Below are 5,626 nucleotides of genomic sequence, written 5' to 3'. Positions count from 1 at the left end.
ATTATGGATTATTCCCTTTCACACCCTATGAGACAACCAAAGTGGTCACTTAATGTTCCTTATACCCAACACTGCATTTTCTATCTTCATACCTTTAAATTCCCTCCTCACCTTAGTCTCTTAGAATCCCTAGTTTCCATCAAAACTGAGGTCAATCTTGCCCTTCTATATGAAACCTTTCCTGCCTTTATCCAGATGCATATACCTTCATCTTGAATATTACCTTTTATTCATTTGTATTTGATTTGTTCAAAATTATATTATTTGAAAATGAACTGCTCATCTGCCTTTGGTGTTCACCTGACAGTCAATTCTCACCTGTGACTCCAAGAAGCTATAATATGCATAGTGACCACACACCACATATGGTAAACCATCTCTCAAACAGGCTAAACCAGATTGAGGGTAACCTATGGGCTACAAACCCATTAGTGAGTTAGAGAAATGTTTACCCCCAAGTATGTGAAGGTTTTCTCTGGTGGAATGGGCGGATGAGAAGAATTTCTTCCATTGACCATGAAGGTGACTGAAGCAGATACTGTAGAGTGCTTAGAGTTTGGTCAGACAGATTACCACTTTGGGGAGAGGGGGGGCATCACCACTCATCCTGACTTTTGTCTTGCAGCTAGATTTCAATGACTCTGGAAGAGAGAGTGAGGTTGAAAACTTTGTGAAATTCTGCTTCACTTATAGTCCAATTCATCCATGAGTCAAGACATCAGCTTTTAATGTCATTGGTCCTCTTCAAAAATGAACAAACAATATTTTATTCACTGTATTGTATGTTTCTACTTTGGGGAGAAGGTTGTGGTTTAAGGAAGAGAAGAGAAAATGAGGATATAGTGCAGGTGACATGGAAGACTTTGGACCAGTGAAGTAGGTCAGAAATTTAATCTGAGGAGGAGATATTTGGAAAAATCTGAAGAAAGATGAGAAAAAATTATAGAACAATAGTCTGACCCAGATATTAATAGTATTCTACTTTTGAGTATAAAGAAAAGCAAGACTAAGGAAAATTAAGGAGAATATATAAGGACTGAGAAGGATGAAAAGTATAAAGGATGATTTGGGAATAGAACCGGAAGAGGTAGAGTCAAAGAACAAGAAAAAGTTGTCAATTTAAGGTAAGGTAGATAATAAAAGGTAAATGGAACAACAATCATAGGATTAACCATAGAATGGATTTGTGGGTGGGGCAAATTACTGAAATAATGGTGAAAGTGGAAATGGTAGTATTTTTGAGACAAAGTAAAGAAATTTGAATAGCATTATCAAGTAATTAGAAGGGTTAATCTGAACTACGTGGAAGCATACTATTTTCACTTTCTTTATCTTTTTTCATTTTTTTTTCTTGGTCTTGTGTCTTCTTTTACAACATATCTAATATGGAGATGTTTTACATGATTGCACATATACAATCTATTTAAAATTTTTGTTGAGGGGAGAAAATTTGGAATACATAATTTTTAAAATATTATTAAAAAGTGTATTCACATACAATAGGAAAAAAATAAAATACCATTAAAAAGAATATATTAGGTTCCCTTTCCTTTGGAAGCCTTCAAGTAGAGACTGGAGGCCCTCGTTTAGAGCTAACAGAGTGGGGGTTCCGTATGTTTATGGCTTGCATTAGATAATTACTGAGGCCTCTTCTAATTTTGAAATTCTGTGATTCTATAAAATGTAAGGAAAGAAAATTTTGATTCTCTTCTAGCTCAGTTAATATAATCTTGAGAATGAAGTATTAATGTGATAACAAGGTATAAATACCCATTTTGAAGTAACAACATCTTTTTCTGTGATTGAAATTAAAGTCTAAAACATTGGACAGTCGTTTTCCAAGCTTTCTGATGACCCTTCAAAGACTATGTAACAGTTCAAAAATTAGAGACTCCAGGCTCAGAGAAAATATAGAGAAGGACCCCTGCAACTGTGCTAGAGGGCAGCAAGATGGATCAAGGTGTTTCTCTCATCCTCCTTTCATCAGTCATGGCATCTAGAAGTAGAACTTTTTTTTTTTAGATTTTCTAAGTCAATGGGGTTAAGTGGCTTGCCCAAGGCCACATGGCTAGGTAATTATTAACTGTCTGAGGTCGGATTTGAACTCAGGTACTCTTGACTCCAAGGCCAGTACTCTATCCACTGCAGTACCTAGCCGCCCCGAAGTAGAATTTCTTGCCCTGAAGAAGACTCTGATCCAATAATTGGAAAATCAATTTGAGAGAGTTCAAGGTAAAATTGTTAGAACAGAGTCACACTCTCCAGGGAAACATAGATACAGAAAAGGAATTATCTTCAAAGATCTTGACCTCTGAGGACAAAGAGTTAGCTATGAATTCAAGAAAGAATGGCAATAAAAGTTGGGCTACAGAGGACAGCAGACCCAGAGAACTCAGTTGGGTATGCAATAGAGATCTTGTGCCCAAGATGGGAGGGAGATGCTTCCTGAGAACTGTACAAGAAGGGAAAAATCACTGAGATCCTGGGCTCTGGTGTTGCCATATGGATTCCCTATATGTATGCCTCACTACCCTAATAAGTTTGTTCTTATTCTTCTCGTGGATGTTGTGTATATTTGTGGGAGAGTATATCCCAGGTTTAGGAGGGAGTCAAAGTTTTATAGCCACTATCCTCAATGTCATTTCAATAAATGTTTAAATGTTCTGCAGACCTCTATGTAAAGGAATTTTACATAATGCAAATTTGCCCAAGGTTGTGGGGGAGGGAAGGAGGGAAGAAGGTACAAATAGGGCTGCACACTGGTGGTGGAGGGAGACAGTACAAGGTTCAAGGACACACAGAGGCCAAAGATAATGAAGCAAGAGCAGCAGGAAGAGGAACACCTGTGGCAAGGGCTAGCCAGTGGGAACCTGGTCAGAACCCAGAGGAAAAGTATGAGCTAGGCAGGATGGAGGGCAGATGTGAACCCTAAAACTGTAAAAACCTTAAAATTAGGGTTAAAACAAAATTGACAGAAAGTATAGACCTGAAGTTTTAGCCTTCTCTGGAATTTACCATTTAAACCTTAAGCTGGAGATCATTTTGGTAATGACCACACTGAATTGGGAAAGAAGTCGATCTTTTAAGCAAAAAACAAAGAATAGAGAAAATTATTAACCTCCTTTGTGATCTAACCATGAAAGTTGCACAATATCTCTTTCCAAAACTGTTCCTCAAAAGACTATCATCCTTGTACAATGCTAAAAGATCTTTTGTCTCTTCCTGGTAGGACAGTCTCCCAGCAACCTGTTCATTGTCCTACTAAGTTTGCAATTAACAATAGGTTAAGAGACTTCAGAATCTTAATTTCTTACTAGTTTGGCAATGTAACCAATATGAAGGTGGAGTACTCTAAGAAATTAATCTTTTACCACATTTATAGTTTTGAGAAATTATTATGCTTTGACACAGATAACATGGGGATTTGACATGGACACAAACAGGAGAAGATGGGCAACACTTGGGGCTATGGGCAGGAAGACAGAAATATTGGATGAGCACACGGAAAAGGTCACCTGTCTCAGTTCTGGAAGTCTCGAATAAGGCCCTAGGCAATCTCTTTCCCCGACACCTTCTGCTTTCACTTGGAGGGCTTATTTTTTAGAGGGTTTTTTTGGGGGGGACATGGAAAAAGAGGGCATGATACTATTCAGTAAAATGAATATAGATATTTTTTAAAATGTGGGTGCCTTTAAGAATTATTTACATAAAGAACTATCTATAAATTGCATTTATAGGCTATTCAAGGGAAGTATACCAGTGAACACTTAAATAGTTTTAGAAAGTGAGGCACATAGCACATCCCCTTGAACTTGGGAGGATCAACTATCATCTGGGACCTAACTTCAGAAGGAAAGTGCAATAAATAATTGTTAATTGATTGACTAATAATAAGAACTAACTGCCAGGTACTTTGCTAAGCATTTTACAAATATATTTCATCCTCACAACAATTCTGGGAGGTAAATACTATTATTGACTCCATTTTACAGAAGAGGAAACAAGGCAAACATAATTTAAGTGCCATGCCCAGGGTCACACAGCTAGTTAGTATCTAACCTAGATTTAAACTCAGGTCTTCCTGACTCAGGCAGGCCCAGGGCTTCATCCACTGTGCCACCTAACCACATATTGGTGCCTGTCTAGCTATCTAATGATCTCTTATCTGGTAACCTTAATTATCCAGAAGGTAGTTGAGAAGCTGGATGCAAACAGAAAAGATCTTTGAAACTATTTCTCAATAGTTATTGGTACCACTATATAGCTAGGGGAAAAGGAGAGTTTGGTTCTGAAATCAGAGTATCTGGGTTTAAATCTTAAATTTTCTACTGACACTTGCTTGGAAGGAAAGTTACGGTAAAAACTGGATAACATGTTAAAAAGTGGACATCTTGACAACAAAAGTCTGTATAGTCAAAGCTTTATTAGGTAGCTAGGTGACACAGTAAATGGAGTGTTGATTCTAGTCAGGAAGACTCATCTTCCTGAGCTGAAATCTAGCCTTGGACACTGAGAAGTAAGTCACTTAACACTGTTTGCCTCAGTTTCTTCATCTATAAAATGAGCTAGAGAAGGAAATGGAAAATCACTTAAGTATCTTTGTAACAAAAACCCTAAATAGGATTACAGAACTAGACATGACTGAAATGACTTAACAACAACAACAAAAATAAACTTTATTTTCTGATTTCCTAGCCCATCTCAAATTAGAAGCAACAAATTAGAAAATTAATGACTAGCTAGGTGTGTAAGACCCTGAGTTTCGAAACCTATGAACTTTTGCCTGAATGCCTGTAAGACCCTGAGTGTCGAAACCTGTGAACTTTTGCCTGAATGCCTGTAAGACCCTGAATGTCGAAACCTATGAGCTTTTGCCTAAATTCTGCCCCTAAGTCTCTGCTTTGTCAGCTTGCTGAGTTTCTGCCCGACCAGCTTCTGAAGATTCTGCCTGGTCAGCCCTCGGACCATGCAACAGAGGGGCTTCTCCAAGGACCTGCATCCAATAAGAACACACTGCACCATCTCAAGACAATCAGCAGGCAGATGCTTGGAACTCCCCTACCAAACCATATATAAGGTCTCTCCTCACTTTACTCGGGGTTCCAGGATCCTAGCCCTGACCTAGGACAGAACCCTAGCTCGAGCTAGTTTAATAAACCCTTGCTATTGCATCTCCATCGTGTCGAGTGCCTCTGTTCTGTAATTGGGGACTTTTCTTGGACCTTAACAGGTGGTGTAGTGGATAGAGCATCAGCCCTGGAGTCAGGAGGACCTGAGTTCAAATGTGACCTCAGACACGTAATAACAATTGCCTAGCTGTGGTGACCTTGGCAAGTCACTTAACCCCATTGCCTTGCCAAAAAAGAAAAAGAAAAAAAAGAAAATTAATGGCTAGGAGGGAAGTTGACTGATAGTAGCAAGAAGAAGCAGCTGACCACTTTTCGTGATCTCCCCAGTCACTAAGGCCTTTCCCAAAATTATTTTTACACATGTTTTATATTTGCTCATATGACAACATGTTATTTCTCTTGATAGAATATAAACTCCTCGAAGGCAAGGACTGGTTCATTTTTATCTTTGTATCTCTAGGAGCTAATTAGATGTTAGCAAATTGTTAATTTGTAAG

The sequence above is a fragment of the Macrotis lagotis genome, chromosome 1 (genome assembly GCF_037893015.1).
Source record: "Macrotis lagotis isolate mMagLag1 chromosome 1, bilby.v1.9.chrom.fasta, whole genome shotgun sequence".
NCBI lineage: Eukaryota > Metazoa > Chordata > Mammalia > Peramelemorphia > Peramelidae > Macrotis > Macrotis lagotis.
The sequence above is the reverse complement of the archived record's forward strand: the minus strand, read 5'-3'. Positions refer to the sequence as shown.